Raw genomic sequence first — 26,461 nt, forward strand, 5'->3', positions numbered from 1 at the left:
ATTTCTTTCTTAAAGATTAAGTCAAAATCATTTATTTCAAGTATTTGGCATAAGCACAAGCTTCTTGGTAAGTATCAAGTTCTTGAGCCTCAAAGATGGGATGGTAAACTTTAAAAAAACCCCTATATTATCGCTGCAGGCATGTCATGAGGAATAATTTGCATGGTAATATTGAAGAAAGTGCTAAATGCTTCCATGTAAGATTACATGTGGTCAAAGATAGGTGATACATAATGCTTGATTTAAAGACTTATATCTATAAGACACAGTGATGCACTTTTCTCAATACATTGTCATTAGATACAACAATGAATGTTGATGGTAGGTCTCCAACTTTGATATGAGAAGCTGCACATAGACTATCAAACAAATTTCGATGCATAATCATTTCATGATCTAAATTCTGAAGCCCACAAGATTGTATTTTGAACATGGTGATCAATGAGGACTGAGCCCAAGTAAAATAAGTCTCTCCTTTGAAGTGAGACAATCAAGTCACCTGAAGTGATCACTTGGCGATCAATGATGATTAAGTTACTATTGTGATGGAAGCATAGATGGACATGGAGAAAGATGAAACAACTTCAAAAATTATTAACGCACGAGCGGAGGAACACCACCCGAGCACTCATATGTCAAACAAAACATGTTGATGCCTGTTTCAACAAACAAATAAACACCTTTGGAATGTTCAGTAAGATGTCAAGTCACTGAGAGGTCTAAATGGTCTCATCGAAACATTGGGAGGTGACTGTAAAGAAATGATACAACTCACGGCATTCTCCAATATGCAGAAATATGGTAATCAACACCGACAATGCATGGAAAGAAAACATAGGCTCGGGCACCTCTGGTTTGGAGAGCCATAAATATGAGGCAGCCGAAAGGCAATTCCCACCAAGTTGCACTTGGGCTAAAGAGAACATGGTGTAGATGAAGCACAGAATCCACCGTGAGCATTGGAAAACCTTATATTTACCATCAAGGCCACATCCTATGGAAATAAGGAAGATTATACCCATGTACAATGGGAAGAATCGGGGAATTGTTGGTTCATTCCTACCAAATTTCTCTCAGTTGATGACTCGGAGCCTATGCACAGTAGTCACATGCAAGTGATAGACTGATATGCCTTGAGTGCAAACAAACAAATGCAAAGATTTCAAAAACCACGTGGGTGATTACAAAAAAAGGAAGTGAATTTGATATGTTCAACATAATATCATTGTTCCCTTTATTGTCTCTCAAAAATATTTTAATGAATATACATATCAGGCCTGTGCATTATGAACTCCAAGTTTCCATGAAGTACAGATTGATTTCCCAAGTACAAGATAAAAACTTAGAGGCACTTATTGAGTCATGATCACCATGGAACCAAATTATCTCTCTACGTGAAACACAAAGAAAGTGGGGGTCAAATACAGATTTTCTCAATGATGCTTTAGCAATTACACAACATTATGATGTAGTAATGAAGTGTGCAATTGGTCTTAGAGGTCGTGCCCATAATCCAAGGTAGAATACATTTTAAAATGCCATGTGTCATCTCGGATGCATCAACCACAGGAGCCGGTGAATAAAATTGGGAGAGAAGCTTCAATAGCTATAATGTTTTATTTTAATATTATAATTATCCTTCACATCTTTGCTTTTCCCCAATGATGAGATATGTAATGCTATTTTTAAAATAAGTAAAATTGGGTGAGAAGTAGGACATTCTCACGAATTAGTTCTGATAACTGAAAAGATCCCAGCAAAACAAAAAGACAGGAAGAGTTTTCAAGAAACAGTTATTGAGACCAAGGGGAATGGAGGATTTCGGAATTCAATTTAATGAAGGGAATCAAACCAAATGGGACTAAAAAATGTGTGCTATAGCAGGAGGGGAAAGAGTTTTTCTAGAATTATTCCATTTTCTTGTGAGGAAGAGAGGGCAGAGTTTATTCCTGAACTATGTTAGAGATAGGAGAAATTTTGATTTGTTAATGTAATGCAAGAGAAAAGAGTTTCGGTTTTTCTTTTAGACAGTGATTTTGATTGCAAATATGTAATAGGATCTTTGTTATCTTTTACACTTAGAGAAGGGAGAGTGGAGGATAATTGCATGTCAAAACTTTGATTTTGTGGCAGTTTCCTTCTACTGATCAGGATCTTTGTGTTGTTTTCAGTTTTCTCTGAAATACATTTCAATGTCACTATTTCCTAATTATGTTATCATTTGAAGATATCTTTAATAGCTCTAGTTCCTCATTTCCTCAAGAAGATGGAAGATACTTTCTTCGTGTTTGTATACATTGTAATGCAACATCAAGGAAAATATACTATGTGTTATTTGCTATTCTTTTCTTTAGGTGCTTAGTTTTTCACATCTATTCCATGTTAACGAATAGATGTTTGTAAACCTTTTGTGCTTTCTAGTTAAAAGCATCCATATTTAATTCATTGTAAATCATGTACAGGGAGCTATACCTAATAAAATTTAGAGGAAGGCTATCAATCCAATGATAACCTATCCAACTGTTAGTGCTGATTCAATCTTCCTACCTGAGAATTTAGAGTTAATTTGTATTTATTTCTTCGGAAGACAATCTGTTCACTAATAAATAGATAGCCTATTATTTTTCTTGATCATTTTCTTGTGCCAAGAGGGCTCTAATTGATTTATTTGTTACAGAAATGTACAATAACAAAGGTTTGTGTGGTACAAGAGGTACCAACACGGGCAAATTCATCAAGTAGGTTTTAAGTAAGTCAAAATCTTTCTGGCATTGTTCATCCTACTTAAAATTTATATCTTTGTGATGTAAGTGGGTGAAAGGTATACACTTTTCTACCAACTAAGAAATGAACCAACAAACTGATTGAAGCCTACCTTGAAGAGAGCATAATTGACTCAGGTCCTTTGGAGGTGGCATACTAAATATGGCTTGTACCTTTTTGGGGTCAACTTCTATCCCTTTGGCTAAGACAATGCATCCCAAGAGCTTGCCTAATTTGATGCCAAAAGCGCATTTATTGGGATTGAGCCTGACTTTGAATGCTTCTAGGTGGGTGAATATTTTGGCCAGTATGGGGAGATGTTCTTGTAGACTATGGGATTTGGCAAGAATGTCATCCACATAATCTTCATACAGATATGCATCATATCATGGAAGATAGTGGTCATGGCCCGTTGATAGGTATCCCCAGCATTCTTTAACCCAAAGGCCATCACATTCCAAAAAAACATGCCCCATGCACAAGTAAAAGCTATTTTCACTTGATCTTCCAGTGCTATCCTTGTTAGCATGAATGTTGATGCTATGAGAAAACATTACAGATTAGTGTTCTAACTTTGTTTGTCATTGATGAAGACATAGTAAGACTGACAGAGTAGTAGACTAAGATTTATGTATTGAGGACATCACATTGCATATCTACCCATGTGCAGTTAACAACATAGACTATAGCATGTATTTGACATATGGTCAAGTGCGCAAAACTTGAATCAACAACATACCTGAGATATTGATGATTTACTAAGAACCATAGGAAAACAAAGTATTAAGGAAAAATTTTATGTTGCATGATCAATATAACATATTGTTCTAGGAATGAAGGGTTGCATAGTTAATTGGAGGGAGTACACTGACAACAGATGATGTCAACAAGTGCAAAGGTACAAATGTCGCATGTGTGAAAGTTTGGAAGCAATTGTGAGCCGATAGCATTAATTAAATATGTATTTCATATGGAGCTGACACAAATGAATGTTAAGTGTATGGATCTGACTCAAAAGATTAACAATTGAGTATGGTATAAACGAAAGATGTTTTCCAAGTTTTAGCGACTATTTTTGTGAAAAAGAAGTAGAGAAGACTTGTGAATTATGAAGTAGAAAAGTAGAAAAATCTGCTAATGTGTGTAAGTGACCTTAAGGGTTACTGATGAGTCCCAAATCTATTTGCATGATCTGAAGGTGAAGAAGTCTTATGTACTAGATAGAGGAAGAGGAAAGAGATTGTTCCACATCTTTTATTCTGGAAGGAATAGCACTGAGATCAATTGGACAGTGGATTTGTTAATCTAATCCTGAAGCTATTTGGATAGTGGGTTCAGCTTCCTTCTTCAACTACTAATAGGGATGGAATCTCTTAACAGGGATTCAAAGTCTCCTAACAGGGACTCTTTGTACTAAACATTGTAACAGACTCCTGACAAGGTCTATCCTCTAACAAGGAATATTTAGATTAGTAGATTATTTTTTGGGCATCATTCCCACTGGGGTTTTCCCTCTAATCAAGGGTTTCTCTAGTCAACATATCTAGTGTATGTGTCTATGTGTATTTCTTTATGATTGATCTTTACTTTGGTTGATGAAGTAAGAATTGTTTAAGACTAATTCACCCCCTCACCCCCCCCCCCCCCCATAGTTATATTGGTGAACTATTACTTAATCTAACAATTGGTATCAAAGCATCATGACCTTGAAATAAAGTCTAACAACTTTGGGAGATCTGTGGCAAATATGTTTAGAAAGGAAAGTCCTAGATTCGATGGCAAAAACTATGATAGCTAGAAGGATAGAATGAAGACTCATCTCTTGTGCATGGGACCAAGATATTGGCTTGTGACCAAGACATCCAAAAACATTATAGAAGAAGATAATCTTGAAACCTGCACCAAAGAACGAAGAGAATTATTTATGTGCAACATAAGGGCAAGAGAAGCAATACTATTAGCATTACCTAAAAGTGAGTACAATCAGGTAAAACTACTTAAAACACCTCATGAAATTTGGAAAACTTTAAAAGCTAATTATGAAGGTGATACACATGCAAAAAGAGTTAGATTGCAAATTTTCTATTGCACATTTCAAGATGCTAGAATCATAGAAGATGATTATGTAAGAAGCTATGTTGGAAGAATATCTAAGATTATTGTAGGAATTACATCTCTTGATGGAAAGAAATTTGATGATGAAGTGATACGGAAGATCTTGAAAAGTCTGACACCACCTTTCAAGTCAGTGGCATAAATGATTCAAGTGATGATACCTTGCACTACTAACTTCACCAAAGAGACATTGCTTGTTATATTGGAAGCTACAGAATTTGATCTGAAATAATTTGGAGAATTGGCAAAAGTTCAAATAGCATTTAGTGCATTAAACATCAAACCTGGTTTAATAAGGAGCACAAAAACATAGGGAGACATTCCTAGTAGCAAAAAATCCATTGAAGAAAAGATCCAAGAAGGAAAGGCTCTTCTTGTGGAAAGAGAAAAGGATGGTAAGAATATCTTTAAATGTTGGACTTGTAATAAATATAGTCATTATGCATTTAAGTGTCGTAAAAGAAAAAGGAAGTTTAAGGGTAGATTCAAATCTAGAAGATCTAGAAATTGTTTATATGCTCATGAAGAAGAAGATAAAGAAGAATCTAATAAAAGAAAAAGTGAAGATGATTTAGGATTTGTAGCTATAAAAGAGGATGATCTTGATAGAGAAATCAGAGAAGAAAGTGTGTTGATTTCACAAGTTGAAAGGAAGGATTGGATCATTGATAGTGGTTGTTCACATCACATGACTAGTGATATTAGCAAGTTTGTCAAATTTAGAAGCCATGACAGAGGAATTTTCAGAGTAGGGAATAATGTAGCTTGTCATATTATAGGAATTGGATCTATAACACTTAATGGTAAAACATATATTGATGATGTTTATTTTGTTGGACTTAAGCATAACTTGTTGAGTGTTGGACAACTTATGGACAAAGGCTATCAGCTGGAGTTTGGTAATGATACATGCATTATCAAGAACAAGGAAAACTACTTGGTACTGGTACAAAAAATAGAGGTTATGTATTTCAGTTAAATTCCACTGAAATAACATGTTTAGTAGCAAAGATTGACAATAGTTGGTTATGGCATAGAAGATTCTATCACATTAACTTTGATAACATTGTAAAGGCTAGTAATACACTTTCTGTGAGAGATTTTCCCAAAATCTCTAAGCCCACTGGCATTATTTGTAAGGAATGCATTTTGGCTAAGCAAAAAAAAGTCTCATTTCCTAGCAAGTAGTTTTGTACTACACAAAAGCTAGAACTGGTAGATACATATCTAAGTGGTCCTACAAGAACAAGAGGTTTCTATGGAGAAATGTACTTTATGATTTTTTTTGATGATTTCACTAGAATAATGTGAGTAGCCTTTTGTAAAGAAAAATTAGAAGGATTTGAGAAATTTAGGATATTCAAGAACAAGGTTGAAAATGAATTTAGAGTTAAGATCAAAAGCTTAAGATTGGACAAAGGAGGAGAATTCACCTCTAGAGAATTAAATATCTATTGTGAAGAATATGGCATCAAGAGAAAACTATCCTCACCCCATACACCTGAGTAGAATGGGATTGCTTAAAGAAGAAACAAATCAATTGCTAAAACAACAAGAGCTATGTTATTTGAGAATGATATACCAAAGACCAATTGGAGAGAAGCAGTCAATACAGTAGTATACACATTGAATAGAGTGTAGATTAGGAAAGGTATGGATAAAAAATCTCATGAATTATGGTTTGGTCACTCACCATTAGTCAAGTACTTCAGGATATTTAGAAGAAAATGTTACATCAGAAGAGATGATGATATTGGTAAATTTGATCCAAGAATTGATGAAGGTATGTTTCTTGGTTACTCATTGAAGAGTAAAGCTTACAGATGTTTCAACTATAGAACAAAAACTATAGTAGAGTTTGCAAATGTTAAAGTTGATGAAAAGTTTGGTACCAAGGAAAAGATAATGGACTACAACTGTGATGGAGATTATTACTCTGGAAAGGCTAACCAAAGTAATGAGCTACTTTTCAATACTAACAATGACTTGCAGAATAATGTGAAAATTGAAGATGTGAGAGAAGAACAGAGTGTAGTACCTGAAATAAGAATTGAAGTAGCAACTCCAATCCCAAATAAGAACTTGATAAGAAATCATCCTGTAGATCAGATAATAGGGGGTAAAGAAAAAGGAGTAATGACAAGAAGCAAAATTAATGAAGAACTATGTCTGATATCTCAAGTAGAACCAAGAAGTGCAGATGGAGCAATCAAAGATGATCACTGGATAAAATTAATAGAGGAAGAACTCCTACAGATAATCAAGAATGACACATGGGAATTGGTTCCTAGACCAAAGGACAAAAAATGTGATTGGCACAAAATAGGTTTTTAGAAATAAAATGAATGAACAAGGAGAAGTGATGAGAAACAAAGCAAGACTTCTATGCAAAGGTTATTCTCAGCAAGAAGGAATTAATTATGATGAGACATATGCACTTGTAGCAAGAATGAAAGCAATCAAAATGTTCCTAGCATATGCAACAAACAAGAATTTTAAAGTATATCAGATGGATGCTAAATCAACATTCTTAAATGGAGAACTTGAAGAAGAGGTCTACATTGAGCAACCAGAGGGTTTTCCTTTAATAGAAGAAAAGGATATGGTTTGCAGATTAAAGAAAGCATTTTATGGATTAAAACGAGCACCAAGAACCTGGTATGCAAGGTTGGACAAATACTTAGCAAACCTTGGATTTACAAAAGGAATAGTAGATGTTAACTTGTATTTAAAGAAAATAGAATATGACTTGCTAATAATCATTGTATTTGTTGATGACATCATTTTTGGTGGAAATGATGAAGCCAATAAAAAGTTGTCAAAGGACATGAAGAATGAGTTTGAAATGAGCATGATAGGTGAAATGAAATTTTTCTTGGGATTGTAGATTGTTCTGAACAAAGAAAGTATCTTTATCTCTCAAACCAAGTATTTAAAGGATTTACTAAAAAGATTTGGCTTAGAAAGTTGTAAACCTATTGGAACTCCTATGATAACTAGTCATAAATTATCTAGCAAAGATGAGATGCCTACTATTGAACAAAAGAAGTACAGATCTATGATTGGAAGATTATAGTATCTAAGTCATAGCAGACCAGATATAGCCACTATAGTTGGAATTGTGTCAAGATTTCAAGCTTATCCTAAGGAATATCACTATGTAGCAGTGAAAAGAATATTCAATATCTGAAAGGAATATCAGATTATGGTAATTGGTATGATAGAAATAGTAACTTTACTCTTTGCACCTATACAGATGCTGATTGGGTAGGAGATAGGGATGACAGTAAAAGCACTAGTGGAGGATCATTTTTCCTTGGAGGAAGATTAGTTTCTTGGCTCAACAAGAAGCAAGATTGTACCTCACAAAGTACTACAGAGGTAGAGTATATTTGCAATAGCAAACAATTGTAATCAAGTCATATGGATGAAGTAGATGATGAAGGATATTAGAATCACATTCACAAAACCTGTGATCATTTATTGTGATAACACAAGTATAGTCAACATGTCTAAGAATCTTATTTTGCATTCTAAGCCTAAGCACATTCCTATAAAATATCATGTGCTGAAAGAAAAAGTTGCAGAGAAAGAAATCAGATTGGAATACATCAATACTAAGGAACAGATTGTAGACATTTTCACAAAAGCCATACCAAAGGATACATTTGAGTACCTGAGAGGTATGCTTGGGGTTATGCCCCTACCTAGCTTAGAGTAAAAGATCTAGAGGTGCATCAGTCTAGGGTACACAACACCATTGTTAGGCTGGACTGAATGTTGATGCATCCTCAATGGGGGAGTATCTGTGATGAACAAATTTAGTCAAGGACTCTTAGTAATAAGTAATTAGTATACAATAGTATCTTTAGATACTTGTGTTATTCAGTTATATGCAAAGATTGTAAAACAACAGATCAACTTATGGTCGTGCTAATAGATTGTTATATGTTCTATTCTTGTACTGCCTTTGACATTGATGTCAATGTGGGAGAGAGATGTAAAACATTAGAATGAGAGAGAAGTGATATGAAACACATTAGAAATGACTTGCACTATGGGGGAGTAGTATTGAAGGACTTACATGAAGCTAGATTTGATTGATGAAGAAAAACTTATTGGTATTCTTGGAACTAGCCATCACTGCCGAAGGGGAGATTGTTAGCATGAATGTTGATGCTATGAGAAAATGTTGCAAATCAGTTTTATGACTTTGTTTGTCATTGATGACAACATAGTAAGACTGACAGAGTAGTAGATTAAGATTTATGTATTGAGGACATCACATTGTGTATCTTCCCATGTGCAACTAACAACATAGACTATAGCATGTATTTGACATATGGTCAAGTGTGCAAAACTTGAATCGACAACATACAAAAGATATTGGTAATTTATTGAGAACCATAGGAAAATAGAGTATTGAGAAAATAATTTCTATTGTATGATCAATATAATATATTGTGCTTGGAATGAAGGGTTGCATAGTTAACTAGAGGGAGTACACTAACAACTAATGATGTCAGCAAGTGCACAGGTATGGAAGTCACACATGTGAAAGTTTGGAAGCAACTGTGAGCTGATAGCATTAATTAAATATGTGTTTCATATGGAGCTAACTCAAATGAATGTTAAGTTTATGGAGCCAACTCAAAAGATTAATAATTGAGTATGGTATAGAGGAAATATGTTTTCCAAGTTCTAGTGAATATTTTTGTGAAAAAGAAGTAGAGAAGACTTGCGAATTGTGAAGTAAAAGAGTAGAGTAATCCGCTAATGTGTGTAAGTGAACTTAAGGGTTACTGATGAGTTCTAGATCTGTTTGCATGATCTAAAGATGAAGAAGTCTGACATAATGAATAGAGGAAGAGAAAAGAGATTGTTCCACATCTATTATCCTAGAAGGAATAGTATTGAGATCAATTGGACAGTGGGTTCGTTGATCTGATCCTGAAGTTGTTTGGATAGTGGGTTCAGCTGCCTTCTTTAACTCCTAATAGGGTTGGAATCTCCTAACAGGGATTCAAAGTCTCATAATAGGGACTCTTTGAAATAAGCATTGTAAAAGACTCCTAATAGGGTATATCCTCTAACAAGGAATATTCATATTAGTACATTATTTTGTGGGCATCATTCCCACCAAGATTTTCCCTTTGATCAAGGGTTTCCCTAGTCAACATATCTGGTGTATGTGTGTATGTTCATTTCTTTATGATTGATGCTTACTTTGGTTGATGAAGTAAGAATTTTTTAAGACTGATTCACCCCCCCACCCAAGTTATATTGGTGATCTATTACTTCTAACAATCTTGATCTGATTATACCCTTAAAACCCATCCATGAGTGAAAACATGGAATGACCCATTGTTAGATCGACAATACTGTTGATGTTAGGCAGGGGGAAATCATCTTCGGGATATGCTTTTTTCAGAACTTAAAAATCAATGCAAATGTGCATGCTGCCATTCTTCTTTGATATGGGAACAATGTTGGATATCCATGACGCATATGCCAAGGGTCAGATGAAATTGGTGTTGATTAACTTTTCTAACTCTGCCTTGACCAACAGAGCTATATGGGGATGCATCTTTCTAAGCTTTTTTCTTACTGGCTTGGTCTCTAGAGAAATATTGAGATGATGGAGGATTAAATTCAGGTCTACGTCAAGTATGTCTACATAAGACAATGTAAATTTTATATGTCTTTCTTCAAAGAAGCGAATGAATGCATGTATTTCCTCTATGCTTAAGGACTATGCTAAATAAATGACCTTTGGTTCTTGCTCTGTGCTGATGTTGACTAGTTTTGTTGGTTTAATCAAAATAGAAGATCTTTTCTTGGAGTGTTTGGGTAAAGTATCAATCACCTCATCCACGAGTACCACAGTTGGGTTTTCACTTTAGGATGCATCACTTTTGTTTGTTGCCATTTTTTTCTCGAGGTCAACCACAACTTGGTAGTGATCCTTGAGGTTGTGGGATGCTTGACCTATTCTAATGTGACTGAGGTAATTAATACTAGGCTTGACTATATGCCTTTCTTTTGTTCTTTTTCAATGAGATGGTTCAACTGTGTTAAGGTAGAGGAAGACTTCACAGTCAGTGTCAAAATGAGGGATGTGGTGAGGCTCATTTATATCCGAGTTAATGAGTTTGGGATAGACTAGGAGTAATGATTCATAACATGGAATCGGTTTGGTAGGGTTTAAAGACATGATTTCATTGGATGGCTCATGTGTTGCAGCTGTTAGATCTATGACATGATCTTCTTCTAGAGTGTCAGGAAAATTAGAGCTTGTGAGAGGCTCATAGTAGTCATCCTCATCCTCTACTAGAAAGAAGTTAGGGAATAGGGTTTGAAATTGAAATCCTTTGACATTTTCCTCATCCTCTACTATGAGTTGTTCCTTGTGTAGCCAAACTGCCAAATGTGCGTATGTGAACTACATCACATTCTTTATCATGAAGAGACTCCTCAGATAATGACTCAAATTCCCATTTAGTGGAATTATCATCATCTTCATTATTAGAGGTGTTTATAACTAGTTCTTTCATGGGATATGAACTTGAGAGGGATGGTTCACATTTATGATGTTAGTTCTTTTCTAGCTATAACCATCCTTTTGTTTAGGTACAGCAACGTGGAAGGCGAGGAATCACTATGCTTAGGACGAGCTTTGGAAAAGGTTTGTGCCTTATCTTGTTCATCATATCCTACCCCCATTTTAGACTTGTTGGAGCTAAATTGTGCCATTAGAGGTTCAATGATGCTTGTCCCTTTTCCTAATGGACCATCTCCCATGTATCCCATCTTTTTCATTAGGTCAAAACCTTTTTCGTGTAGGTGGGGGCAAATGTCAATGTTTTGTTCACTGATTTCTGCCACGAAGTTTGGAGGTGTGCTTCTTGCTTTAATAAAATGTGCATGATAAGGCTTGGTGGATGACAACTTTCCATGAGATCCTGGAGAAAGTTGGGGATAAAATGAGGAAATTGAGTACTCACCCTCCCCTTTGCGATGCAATTTACACTTTCTATCAAATTATTTCATCAAACTATCCATTTCTTCATATTCTGACCATTTGGGGTCTTTAGATGATGATGGTAAAGGAATAGAAGGACCCGAACAAGCCACTTTCTCTTTACCTTTAGTTGGCGTTGATGAGTGGTTGTCATTTTGGTTAGTAGAGCATGAAGTGTCTATAGTTACAGAATGGATGATGTCATCTGTTGGTGTATTAGTTTCTTCCCTATTGTGAGGAATTAGGGAATTACAATAATGTGCAAAATGTTGGTCTTCGAGTATGGTCACTTCTTGACCCATGTAAGGAAATTTAAGACACTGGTGATAAGTGGAGGGAATAGCCTGCATGTCATTAATCCACGATCTTCCCAACAGGATGTTATAAGTTAATTGTAGATCTAAGACCTAACAAATAGTCTCTTTCATAACTGATCTTGCTCTGATTCTCAAAATAACCATGCCTTTAGGGGATCTTTCCTCATCGTCGTAAGCTTTGATGGTAATTTTCTATCTTGGGTCAACAGCATCCTCTATATACCCTAGGGCTTTTACTAAATTGAGTGTGCAAATATTGAGGCCTGGTCCACCATTGACCAATGCTCACTCAACTCTATTTCTATAGATAAAGACTTCAATATGCAAAGGAGAGTTTTGGGGCTGGATGATGGACATGTCATCTTGGGCTGAAAAAGATACGTGGTGAGGGGAGATGAGGTTGCTGAACATGTTCTAAAATTTACTCACATCCAGGTTGTTTGATGTAAGGCTTTGGTAAGTATTTATTTATGCTCTAGGGAAATCCATAATAGTTCAAAAATGGAGATATGGGCCATAGTTTTAAGTAATTGGTTGACCAAGTTGTACTTGGGCAGGGAGGAGCTTGCAACTATAGGGTCAGGATTTGTCACGAGTCCTAGTAGGATAACTTTAATGGATTGGCCTCAGGTAATGGCATTTGAGGATTGCTTTTTGTTTTTATCCTTAGCTATGATGACATTTACAGTGTCATCAAAGCCAAAAATCATATTAATGGTGTTGTCATAATGATGCACATAATTAACCTTAGTTTAAGGGGGTGCATTATGATTAGGTTTGAAGGATTCACCCTTTTCACGACTCATGAAGGGTTCTTGAAGGTCATATGATCTTCATTATTGCTAAGGTAGTTTACTTAGATGACCCCATCATTGATCAATTTTTGGACTGCCCCCTTGAGGGCAAAATAATTGTTTGTAAAATGCCCCTCATTTTAATGGTAGGCACAAATGTGCTTGTCATTCCACCATTTGGTTTAACTTGGGGTTCATAGGGTTTATCCTTAGGAAGTACAATGAGATCATCCACCAAGAGGGTTTGCAAGGCACTCTTGTAAGACAATCTGATAGGAGTATATTCCTTGGGTATATCAGAAGATTGGTATCTATGGAGAGGAGGAGCTTGATTGTGAGCAACTTTTTGATTGCTCATTGAGGGGCTTTCTACATTGCGTCAATAGAATGGGTGGGCATTGTCTTGTTGGGGTGCATTTGGGTTAGTGTTGTTGACAACAGGATATGATTGGTTTAGATGGGATTGGTTTTGAGGATTTACATGGTTGGTCTCAAACATCCCATCATTAACAACATTCTTGTTGTTTTTCCACCATGGCTTTTGTTTATCAGTGGTCCAATCAGAGGAATTATGAGTTTGTGGGGAGTTATTTGAAAAGTACTTACCATCTTTTGATAGTTTAATGATGTCATTATTTAGTAAGGTCTCTTCTACATTAGCAGCATTTTTTAAGGTGGTTTTGAAATCTTTGGGCCCTTGGAGTTGGAGCCAGTAATTCATTGGTTTGGCGAGACTATTAATGAAGATGTCAATCTTCTCTTTATTGAGTATGTCTCTATGGTACTTAGCGAAAGTGTGTCTCCATCATTGTAAGAAAGTTTTGAATGACTCACCAGGGAGTTGTTTTGTGTTGCATAGGTCGATCATTGTAACTTCCCTTTCAATATTGTAGGAATATTGGGAGATGAACATAGAAGCTAGTTGCTCAAAGGTCTTGATATTGTAGGGTATCTTAGATAACCACTCCATGGCTTACCCTCCAAGGCTTCTAGGAAACAGTCGCATCAAGTATATTTTTTCATGAAAAAATTCCATACTCAAGGTATAGAATTGTTTGAGGTGGTCTTGTAGATCTGATGTGCCAAAATATTTATCATATTTTGGTATTTTCACATTTTGTGTGAAAGGCATGAAGGTAATGTTCTTATCAAAGGGGAGAGGGCACACCTTCCTGAGGCTAAATTCTATAGGTTGTGTTTTTCCTCTCTTCATTCTTTCCATTTCCATTTGTAGGTCTTGTAACTTTTGCATGACAACATCTAGGGGTGACTCTTCTTCATCTTGTTTCAAGTTGGTCACATCAAAATTGGATGGTAATTTCACACCTTGTTGTGCTAATTCTAGTATATAATCTTGTCCATAATATTGACAAGCTCAAAATTTTGTTAGAAATCTTCGATCTTAGTTTCAATACATTTTTCATCCTAGACGTTAGATGAACCCATTGTGGCCATAGATTCTAATTTTTGATTAAACAAGGGTGACTTCTAATTAGTTGCATTCTGTGGGCAATCTTTTGTTGTACTAGGCTCAAGGAGATTCAGAGGTTTTGTGCATTTGATGGTTCTATTGGCTATTCTAGCACTCACTTGTATAGGCGATCTCTTTGGTCTTGTAGTTGTACTAGTTTTATGTGGTGGCATGAAATGTGAGTTGAATTCCTTTAGTTCCTAGGCATTTTTTGAAAAGGCAAGGGTTCCCGTTGACCATGATTTGTTTGTGGTAACAAGCTAGATTAGACAAGGTGTTTACGAATGTTGATAGGATGAGTTTCACTTTCATGAAGTCAGGTAAGGGGTTGATGTGTGTCTCCAAACATTTATGACTTGATGTGTGAAATGAAGCAATAATAACTGTTGGGCTGATAATGATGTTTGTAACTCTACTTGTTTCAAAAGGATGTTTTCGATTACATACGAAATTTCTCAGACTTTCTAAAATACCATCAAGGAAAAGGGTATCCAAATTGATCATTTATTCACAATTATTATGCATACACATAGCCTCTATTTTATTTTTTTTCTCAAATGCATCACAAGAAAGGTTTTAGTGATCAAATGTATTGTTTCATTGCTCATATGCACTATTATAAATGTTATATGCATTGTTTAATGATTCATATGTATCCTTCTACTTAGAAAATGCACTATTTTAAGGCTCATATGTGTAGTTTAATAGGAATATGCATTATAATAGAGATCAAAAGCATTATGGAAATATTCAAAAGTGCTTTTTTACGTAGTACATGTGTTAATTTCATGGTTGCTCAGCAATGTTTTCGTCTTAGACTTGGCTTCTCGGTAAGAGTTTGAAGTTTGTCTTTCTAGAAAGTTTGTGATCCGCACTGGTATTCATTATTAAGTTTAAAAGCACTTCTAAAGACAATAGTAGTAAGACCAAAAAAAAATGAAAAATTGCATGCACCTAGAAAATGGAAGAAATGGCTTCGTATCAAGTTTGTCTAAATCCAGTGATTAGTGGGTCTTAGTATTCCAACTGTGTTTAGATTTACCTCTCTTGTGATAGAGAGCTTCCCACCAATGCCAGGGAGGTTTGGTGCAATCCCTTGTGGGACTACTAGAGGAAGGCTATGTTTTGAACATAGGTGGCTTTCATTCGATATAGAATGCAAGATTGAGAGGCAATCCCTCTCACTAGCCCTGCTAAGGCAACTCGGGAGGTAGCCCTTCTATGGAAAGATAACCCTACCTAGTGCAAAGCACGAAATGGAAATCACAACAGGTTTGGGAGTAAGATCACTTGAGGAAAGTAAGAGCATATCCCTACTATTTTGACTTCCCAAACATAATAGACATGAAGTTATACTACTAAAGACAAAGGGACTCCTAGTTAGGCTATGTGTGGATTCTTTCCTCATTCAATTGTGACCAATCTTTATAGAAGGTCAAGCATTCTAATCAACTCGAAGGAGTTGAGAGCATAGGCCTACTTCTATGTCAGATCAATGAGATCAAATGCTTCTATTAAGTTATATTTGGAACTTAGAAATGTCACACTATTAATTAACAAGAGCCAAGGCCCACTTACCTAATTTGAAGCTAGTGAAGGCTAGGCAAATTATGAGGGTCTTTGTTCATGTTGCATGGTGTCTACAATCTGAGAGCTTTTTTTTTAACTTGAAAGGGACCTATAAGAAAATTTTATTTGGATCTGGAAGTTAGATTCAGGAAACTATAATTTTTACCAAATGTGTTACAGAAATGCTCATATGTGTTATAAGAAACCTTATATGCACTATTTAATCATGAAAATGAGCTATAAGAAAATCAAATGCATTGTAAGATGATTTTTATGCACTACAAGAATGATTATATGCATTACAAAATTCTTCAAAAGTTTTATAGGAAGATTCAAATGTGTTACAAAAGTATGTAAATGCATTACAGAACTATGTATATGCGCAACAGAAGGATTAAATGCATTAAAATATAGTTCATAAGCATCAGAATATCTCTTGGAAGTGTTGAAACAGATCTCAAAAGCACCAGAAGATCCAAATCTGGCCCTTGTATACTCAGGGAAGACTTTGGAACGTTGTTCTTGCTGATATGAGGCCTCTCAAATGTTGTAGAACTTGTATTCAATTGGATCTGCACAAGAGAATAGCATGAAACATAGATCTATACTAGAAATAAAAGATTAGACTAAAAAATTTGAAAATAGAGAGGTTTTTAGTTCATCCCCATAGTGGACACCATTTTAGTGTAGAATGCAAATACATTGACGAAAAACTAGACTAGACCCAAGATATCATCATCAGAATGTAATCTCTATGAGCGTCTCATGTTTCCCTAACTACAACTGCTAAAATATCTCTCAAACCAGCATCTTAGTGATAGTTCTAGAATGGGAGTATGCTAAAAGTGCAAATATGTAAGAATGCATGCAATATCTATGGTTGTAATGTAGATTATATACTATCAAAATGGATATGCAACAAGCTAACATGCAATGAATGATGTTAAATGACATAAAAGCAATACTAAAATGCTATGAACTTTCTAAAATGCTAATGCTAAAATGATGAATCAAAATGTTCCTGTAGTGTAGATGCCTAAAACTTGGGTCATTTTGCTCTTGGATTTCCCTCTTATTTATAGGATTTCAGAAGGGGTTGGGGTAAGAATCAGGATTTTCACCTTTAACTGGTGGGTGAATTTGAAACTGAAAATATCTCATAAGAGACTAGGAGGAAGAGTCCAACAAACTTGATTTTGAGGACAATGGAAGATATTTCTAATTCTTTTAAAATGAAAAAGGGAGATTTCCAATTTTGTGAGGATAAATGATTTTGTTGATTTAATAAATGTCTTATTTATTTTCAACACTTTTGTCTTTTATCTCCTCCTTTTTTTGAATTTCATTTTATGAATTTGAATTATTTGTCTCCTCTTTTAAAGTTGGTTTAGGTCTTGTCGATTTGATAGGTGATTAATGACTTGATGTGATTTTTCATTTGAAAGTCTGTTGTGTTTCTTCTAATTTTCTCTTTAATTTACACTGATTGATCAGTATTGCATGATTTAGGTCTTTCCCAATTTTTGTGTGTCTACACTAAATTCCTTCATAAATTGTTTTGATAAGCTCCAAATTACAAGTGACCTTAGGTACCATCTAAACATAATTGGATACACCTTTTCCCAACTTTACTACCTCTAATTTGGCTTTTGGATGAAGTTCTAAAATTTTGATGTTGTGAACAAGCTTAATTCAACTTAGTTGAATCAAACTCAACAACTAACTTTGATCTTCTCGTCTCATCATCATCTAGCTTTTCCTTTGAGATATCTACTCCTTTCACAAATTCCTCATTAAGTTCTTCTCGAAGTTCACTAATAATGTTTTTGTGTTCCTCATTGTCTCTATTAGTTTTGGAGTTCCTTTCATGGTTCCTTCTATCATTTTCGGTGTTTCTTCCATCATTCCTTCTATTTCTAAAGTTTCTTCCATTGTTCCTTCTATCTCTGAAGTTTCTATCCATTCTGTAGTACTTTGTTGTATGTCCAAATTTGTTGCATAACTGACATACTAGTGCTCTACCTCTAGGATTCTACTGATCATTAGGTGAATGAAAATTTTGTGCAATGTTTCCTAAGTTATTACACTTATCACATGATCTATCTTCTATCTTCATAAGATCTTCCTTTTCTTGATGTCCTTTCATTAGGTCTTCTTCTATCTACAGGGTTAGTATTTCTAGACATTCTACTATTCCTTCTATCATTATCATACTTAGGTTTCCTACAATCAATTGCATTATGCCCCATACCATGACAATTATGGTAATAAAAGTCCTTAACATGATTAAATGAATTATTAGTACAATCTCTTTTCATATGACCTATTTCATTACATAAAAAGCACATACTGTTAGATTGTGGTGACTGATCAAGAAAGTATTGTACATACTTCATAAATAGTTGGGTTTGGGACATCGCCCCGAAATTTTTTTTTGGGCAGCAGCCGACATGGTAGCCGACATATGGCCGACATGTTATAAACCTAAAACGGTTTAATACTTGTATAAAAGGGCTTAGGGTTGGGTATTTTTCATAATGTTGTGATACGAAATTGGTTCTTGCAGTGGTATTGAGCTGTAAGGGATTACAGATTGTAATCAGGTTGTAATCGCTGGATTGTAATAAGATTGGACTTGCTGTTTGGTGGACGTAGCCCAGGGATTGGGTGAACCACGTTAAATCTTGGTGCCTTGTGTTCATTTCTGTGTGTTCTATTATTTTCTATTATTGGTTATATTTGCATGTAGTTTTTATTTCTATCCGTGGTTTATCCTAACACATACCTCTAAGTTCATACCTAGTTTCCTTAGGAGATTCCACTTGCTTTGGTTCATCCAAAATTTCAACTTTCTTGTTTTACTCAATTTCTTTGAATTTATCAGAGGATTGACAGGATTCAATGTTATCATCAGATTTATCTTTTTCTTTCTAATATGATCTAATCTCATGTTTCTTCATAGACATGTTAATTAGATAACCAAGACCAATCTTCTCATAAGTAGGTCTTTGTATTAACATTGAATTGTCAAGTTATTTCTACTAGAATAATGCTTCTCAAGCTACTACTTGCACTGAGTTAATTCACCTTTCACAATAATATTGTACTTATAAAGTTCTTTATGATCTTCTTTCAATGTTTCAAATTCAGATTTTTTCTTTGCCAAACTTGCTCTCAGACCTTCATTTTTCAATCTTCAAATCATATTCAATTTTGCTAGGATCATTTCTCAAAGTCAACTTCAGATTCATTATATTCAATTCATGCTTTAAGATTTTGAATTTTGTCTTCAACTTTCAATAATCATCATCACCAGTTCCAAATTTAGAAGATTTAGGCTTGAATTTGAGATGCTCAATCTTTTCCTTCAATTGACCAATGTATACTTTGGAGTCTTCATATATGTCCTTCAGCTTATCTCTTTCTTTAGTAAGGAGATAAATTTGTTCAAGAGCTTCTTCAAGGTTATTCATCAACTGTTCCATATCCATAGGGATCTTACTCAAGTTGATGGTAAAAAAATCCACAGAATCAAATCCAGAAGACAAATTATTTACAAATGGATTGTGGAAATCTGATAATGTTAACTTACTTAAGTTATTAAGCCTCTTCAAAGTAACTTTGCTCTGATACCAATTGTTAGAAATATGGATTACTAAGGGGGGGTGAATCAATAATCTACAAACTTTAGTCACCTATTGGATTATTATTTTTTACTTTAAACCATGCATAACAAAGAAATAAAGTAATGCTAAATGGTAATAGTAACAATGCACAAAGATAACTTATAACACCATATTTTGTTAACTAGGGAAGCCCTAGCCAAGGGAAAACCCCGATGGGGATGATACCCACTAGATAATATACTAATATATAAATTCCTTGTTAGAGGATGGACCCTGTTAGGAGTCAATGAGAAAATTTAGTATAACGAGTCCTTGTTAGGAGACTCTAAATCCTTTTTAGGAGATTCCAACCCTATTAGGAGTTGAGGTATAGTAAATGCAAGATGAGCCCACTACCCAAACATGTACTTCCAATTACAAGAAGAGCTCACTGCCCAAACAAGTAATCAAACTTTTGGAATATAAGTACTATATCTTCTTCATTGACTAATCTCTAATCATCAGCTCAATCTCAAATCAAAAAATAGCTCATATAAAACTTCACATATATCGCTTTCACAAAAGTTTGCATACAATCACAATTACAAGATAGCACTTCTAATCACAGTTCTCATCTCAAGATGTCCTTTGCATAAATACCATGCCTTTACACAAACTATTTCTGGGTCGGCTAAGACCATAATCCACTTTTCCAACCTAGAGTAAACATCTAGGAAGTTTGCCCTAATTGGACAAGTAATTATCTTGTAAATAAAATAATCCTTTCCTTCAATTATGTTGTTCTATTTCACTTCAAACATGATTATCTATGTTTTGTGTAGTTTGTACTAACTTTTGAGGTTATACACATCATCACCAACATGTATACTATCTCCATCTGACTTTACTAGCCATAATATGATGCCACCAACAAGTTATAAATAAAATAATACATTGTTGTAAACCAAATTCTATGCTTAGACAATTTTCTAATTACTAAACACTAAGTATCTTCATTTCTAAGGTTTCCTATGAGCATGTAAATCATGTGTTTCCACAAATGACAACAATTACATATCTCTATAACTCTGCTTTGACTAGGAGTGCTACCTTAGGGTGCATTTTGCGCAACTTTTGCTTCACTGGTTTAATTTTGGTACTAAACACTAAGTATCTTCATTTCTAAGGTTTCCTATGAGCATGTAAATCATGTGTTTCCACAAATGACAACAATTACATATCTCTATAACTCTGCTTTGACTAGGAGTGCTACCTTAGGGTGCATTTTGCGCAACTTTTGCTTCACTGGTTTAATTTTGGTATCAACTGTCAAATGATGCACAACCAAATCTGTATCTAAGCCAAGCATGTCTTTGTATGTCCATGAAAAATTGATTTTTCCCTTTTTTAAGAATTCAATCATGGCTTTTTATTCCTCAAGACTTAAGGTAGTAGCAATGTAGGTGATTCGTGGACTATCCTCTGTTCCCAAATTGACTAGAATTATGTCCTCAATTCAAAATAGGTGATTTTTCTGGTGGCAAGGATCTAAATGGCAAGTCAAGCTCTCCCTCTTCTAGCACCTCTAAGAGGTTTTTACCAGAAGATGCATCCTTTATTTTATCTTTTTCTTCATCCAAAAGCGCCCCAGGGGAGTTTTCACTAGAGGATGTTTCTTTTGTTTTTCCATTTTTACATTCATTTTAACTTTTGTGACTAAGAGAGTTGACTTGGCTACCAAAGTAGGCTTCCTCATTGTATTGGATCTCATGTTTGTAATCTCGAAGATTCTTAAGGCCAAAAAGTGTCATCATTGCTTCATCAGTCTTACAAATGTCAAGAGCTAGTGGTGTATCTTGAAGGTCCCAGTCTATCATTTCAAGATTGGTGAGAGGTAGGTTAATGGATGAAAGGTCATCTATGGTAATGGTGTGGACATAATTATCTAGGTCATCTTCAATGTATTGGAAAGGTGCTTTGAAGAATTCCTCCTCTTCAGTCTCAGAATCAGGTTCAACCGTATAATAGTTGTCAACAAAGGATACCTCAGGTTTAATGGAGCCCAATCCACATCCTTTAGGATAGCTATTAGTTTCTAAGGGTTGTCTAATTCCATCTTATTTTGGTCCAAGGCCGATACCATGATATCCCATGTTTTCAATAATGGGAGGTGCCTTAACATATTTATCCTTAGGAAACTCCACATGTTCATCTTTTCCATCATAATATAGCCAATCTAGGATATTATCTTCCATGTGCTCATCACTAAGTGAACCCCACTGCTCAAATGTTGTCTTGCTAACTTGCATGGTTTCTTTATTAGTAGAAGGTGATAATTGAGAAGGTTTTTCAAAGGAACAAGGGGAGAGTGGTAGTTTTCCAACACACAAGGCATTTTCAAACTTATACTCTCCCATTCCTAAATCAACAAAAGTAACCTTCTTTCCTGTGGTGTTAATTTTAGTATCTTCAACCTTCTCTTTTCCCTTATGGGAGCTTGAATCCTCATTAACTAATTATGGTATTGTTGTGGAAGGTGGTTCTGTTATGGTGAGAGATTTAGGTACAACTTTGGCAAACTCACTTATTGGATAAAAATTCATTGGTGCACCTTCCAATATTTTACAAAATTCAAAAGGAGTGGGATTCCCTGGGATTGTGATCTCTCTTCCTTGGTGGGGGAATTTCAAGCATTGATGATAGGTGGATGGGACCGCCTTTAGTGTATGTATCCAGGGTCTACCAAGCAAGATGTTATATGGAAAATCCAAGTCTAAGACATGGCATTCAGTATTTATGATGGCTGGTCCAACCTTTAGAGGCAACATGATGACTCCTTTTGATTCTCTTTCTCTTTCATCATATGCTTTTATTGTGATCCTTTTATTAATATCTAGGAGATCCTCTGGTAGTCCCAAGAAATGAATCATTTTCAATGTACAAAGGTTCAAATCGGATCCATTATCTATAAGGACTCTTTTAATCTTATGTCATTGTATAAGGACTTCAATTTGGAGTGACAAATTATGGTGGGGATCAGGACCTTAGAAATCTTTATCTGTGAAGACAAGGTGTTGTTGAGCGGCAAGGTTTCCAATCATAGTAATGAATCGGGAAGCATTAATATTTTTAGGAACACTAGACTCTAAAAGAGCCTTCTCCAAGATCTCTTTATGGATGGGTTATGTGGTAAGAAGCTCAAGAATGGAGATTTGTGCAGGAGTCTTACCTAGCTAGGACAACACATCATAGCGAGAAGCGGGCCTTTGTGAGGTGGATGGCGTAGCAGCTGCATGTGGCATTGGTGGATTAGTGTTATTGGGAGTGGCAACTTGCAAAGTGAGTCTTCCCCGTCGAGTGGTGGCATCACAATCAGCCGCTTGTAAGACAAGGGTATTCGCATGAGCATCTACTTCTTCAATGTGACCACATAAGGAGTAAAGCCCTAATATGTGGTTAGTAGAATAATCATAAGGTAATGCATTTGATGTGGATGCTTCATTCACATTTTTGGTATTGTTATTATAATTGTTGTGATCGAGAAATGGTTTTTGAAATATCTTCAATTTAGCATTTTTAGAAGTTGGACCTCCCTCTACTTCAATTTCCCCATCACCAACAAGATTTTGGATAAAAACTTTGAGCTTAATACATTTTTTGGTGTCATGTCCTTTGATACGGTGGTATTTACAATATTCATTTTCCCTATACCACTTTGAATTTGGTTGATTTTCATCAAAAGGACATGTGTTAGGAAATACCATCAAGTTGTGATCCACTAATTTTTGAAAGATGGCCTCCAAAGGTTCACAAAAGTTAGTGAACTTTCTATTTTGATCATAGTCACGATTGTAGTTGTTGTTGCATGGAATTGTGTTTGATTTCTAGATTGTTGATTGCTTTGATTGTCATGATTTGAATTGTTGTTGTTTTGATTGTGGTAGTTGTTGTTGTTCCCTCTTTAAAGGTTTTTGACATCAGTAACACCATCATGTGTAACACCCTTATTCTTGGACTAGAATTTGGGTTTGCTATTGTTGTTTGACTCATTGTTGGAGGATGATGAATTATAATGTTTGATGGTACCTTTTTCCAAAAGTCCATTTTCAATATTCTTGCCCTTTTTGACTAATGTGGAAAAGTCTTCGGGGCTAGCCATTTTCATGTGGAAGGACATTTTGGGTATCAAGTTCTTGATAAATATATCCACAAGATGGGAATCCTCAATTTTATATGGCATAAAATTAGCAAGATGTCTCCACCTTTGTAGGAAGTTGGCAAAAGTTTCTCCATTTCATTGTTTTGTGTTGCACAAGTCACTCAATGAGGCATGATGTTCAATGTTGTAAGAGTATTGTGCTATAAATTTTCTTGTCAAATCATTGAAAGAAGTAAAGGAGACCTTAGGTAAATTCATTAACCACTCAAGTGCACGGCCTCCAAGACTTCATGCAAAGAGTCTCTTAAGATAGTCATTACTATACGCTACCTCTTGGCACAAAATGGAAAATTCCTTGAGATGGGTAACGGGGCATGTCTCTCTCGTATACTTGTCAAATTTAGGTATTTCAAAATTGGTTGGAAATGGCACCATATTAATGGATTTATCAAATGGAAAAGGAAAAATTTCCTCAAAAGAGACATCCTTCACCCCTTTGTTGTTCATGTTAAGGACCAAATTTCGTAATTCTTGAAATTGTTGAGCCAAATCTTTATTAGGTTGCACTTGTGATTGTTGGGTGTTCACAAATCCACCTCCTAAATTGTGGGGAGTCCCAAATGTAGTGTGAGGTGGTGGAGGCACTCCACTTTGGCCAATGTATTGACATGTAGTTGTTGGAATTGGAATGGATGTCTTTACCATAGTGGTTGGCACTTGTAAATAAGAAGAGTGCATTGGTTGTGTCAGAATTGCCATTGGTTGAGTAGGCACTTGTCCAATGCCTAAGCATCCCACAGTTGAAGTTGTCAAGGTAGATTGTGGAATACTAGCATGTGTGTTAACATTGGGCATGGCACTAATGATCTGTTGAATATGTTCTGCACTCAATTGAAATGTAGGTTGTGTTGAAGTGCTAGATGTAGGAATAGCACTAGTAATCACCATGGTTTCTTTCCCTTTGCTAGAAGTTGGAGTTGTATTTGAAGTGGGCAACACAGGTGCACCACCTTTTGTAATTTGTCTAAACAAAGTGTTCTAATCAAAACTTGGGGGAACATTAACACCATCCTTGACCAATTTTAGGAATATCTCAATTTCGTTTGCCCTAATGGATTTTTCCATCATTTCCACATTGTAGGGGTCTACAAGGAATGTCCTGACGTCACTAGGTACATTGTTAGGGTCAAAAGGATCTTCATCTTAGTATATCTCTTTGTCATTATCCCCCAAAGTTGTGTTATGGAAGGGATCTTCTGGTTCTCGTGTGGATGTTGAGTTAGGCATACCAAGGTTCGAACTAGAGGGAATTGTGTTCCCTAATGAAGTTTTGAGTGGAGGCAAAGGATTCTCCATCTCTGATTGCCTCAATGATTCCCACAAATGTGACATGGGATTAAATGTGAACCTTCTTAATCGTGTGTGTATCATACAAGAGTGACCAAGCCAATGGGTGGAAGATTATGGAAGAAAAAGAAAATGAGGATAAGAGCTATTAACCTTATGTGATTAAAGGGTCAACTACCCAAGTTTAAACAAAAGACCTTGGTTTAGCAAACAAAGATTGATTAAAGGATAGTAGTATCTTTCTCCTACCAAAGATAGCCAAGTGATCTTGTAAGCAAGATAGGACACCAAATTGATTGCTTACTATTTGGAGATAGACTTTTAATCCCAAATAAGTAAGTGTGATTAGTATAAATGTTTTCTTATAGATGAAAGGTCTAGTGTTGTAATGTCAAAAGATGTTTTAAAGTTTAAGCTCTCTAGAAGAAAATTTGAAGGTGGAAGACTAGGAGTTTGGAAAGATGGAAGTAGATATGAAAATATGAGAGTGTTGTGGACACTAATGTGGCTATCTCAATCCTTGTTCACTGGAAATAAAAACCTTGGGTTCACTCCTAGGAAAATAGACCAGTTTCAAAGTTTTCCATTGTATTCAATTCTATCATAATGGTCTTGCGTAGCTTCTTGTTTTTTAATGTCTTTGATAGCATATCAGAATTGTTTTTCACCATATGCTAGGTTCTTCCTTTCCTTGTGGATAGGTGGTTTGGACAATTTCAGTTTCTTATGTTTGACTTGGTTGACTTTATCAATCATGGCAGGAATAAAATAAGACCCAAATTTAGAGTGACTAGACTCAACCAATTTCAAAATGCAAACTACCAAAAGTAACCGTGAGTCAAGAAGACCTCACTTAACCTATCTCACTCAATGAAAGGTTACCTCACAATTTCACTCATTTTAGAACATGTTTGATGTTTTGGCTTTGGTTTTGAATGTTTGAACAAGCATGCTGAACATGCCAACAACCCTAATAAGGCTATCTCTAGGATGAACAAGGCTTATCTAAAAGGAGTCCTTGATATACACAAGGTACGTGAGGCCCAAATCTATAGATGAAAGGAAATACTACCACATAGTCAGGGGAGACGGTAACCCAAATCTCCTCCTTCACTTCCCAAAGGTATAAAATTCTTTGGAGCTTAGCCAAGAGTGACAATATTCCACTTCCAAGAGAGGTGTCTTTCGATTCACCTCCCTATTTTTATACTCTGGCAGAACACTGGAGTTGAGATCATCCCAAGGGGTGATGAAATCCTCAAGCAGGCCTCCTAATTTTTTTTTAAAAACCACTTATTTC

The sequence above is a fragment of the Cupressus sempervirens genome, chromosome 5 (genome assembly GCF_028749045.1).
Source record: "Cupressus sempervirens isolate cs-2001-9-10 chromosome 5, ASM2874904v1, whole genome shotgun sequence".
Lineage (NCBI taxonomy): Eukaryota > Viridiplantae > Streptophyta > Pinopsida > Cupressales > Cupressaceae > Cupressus > Cupressus sempervirens.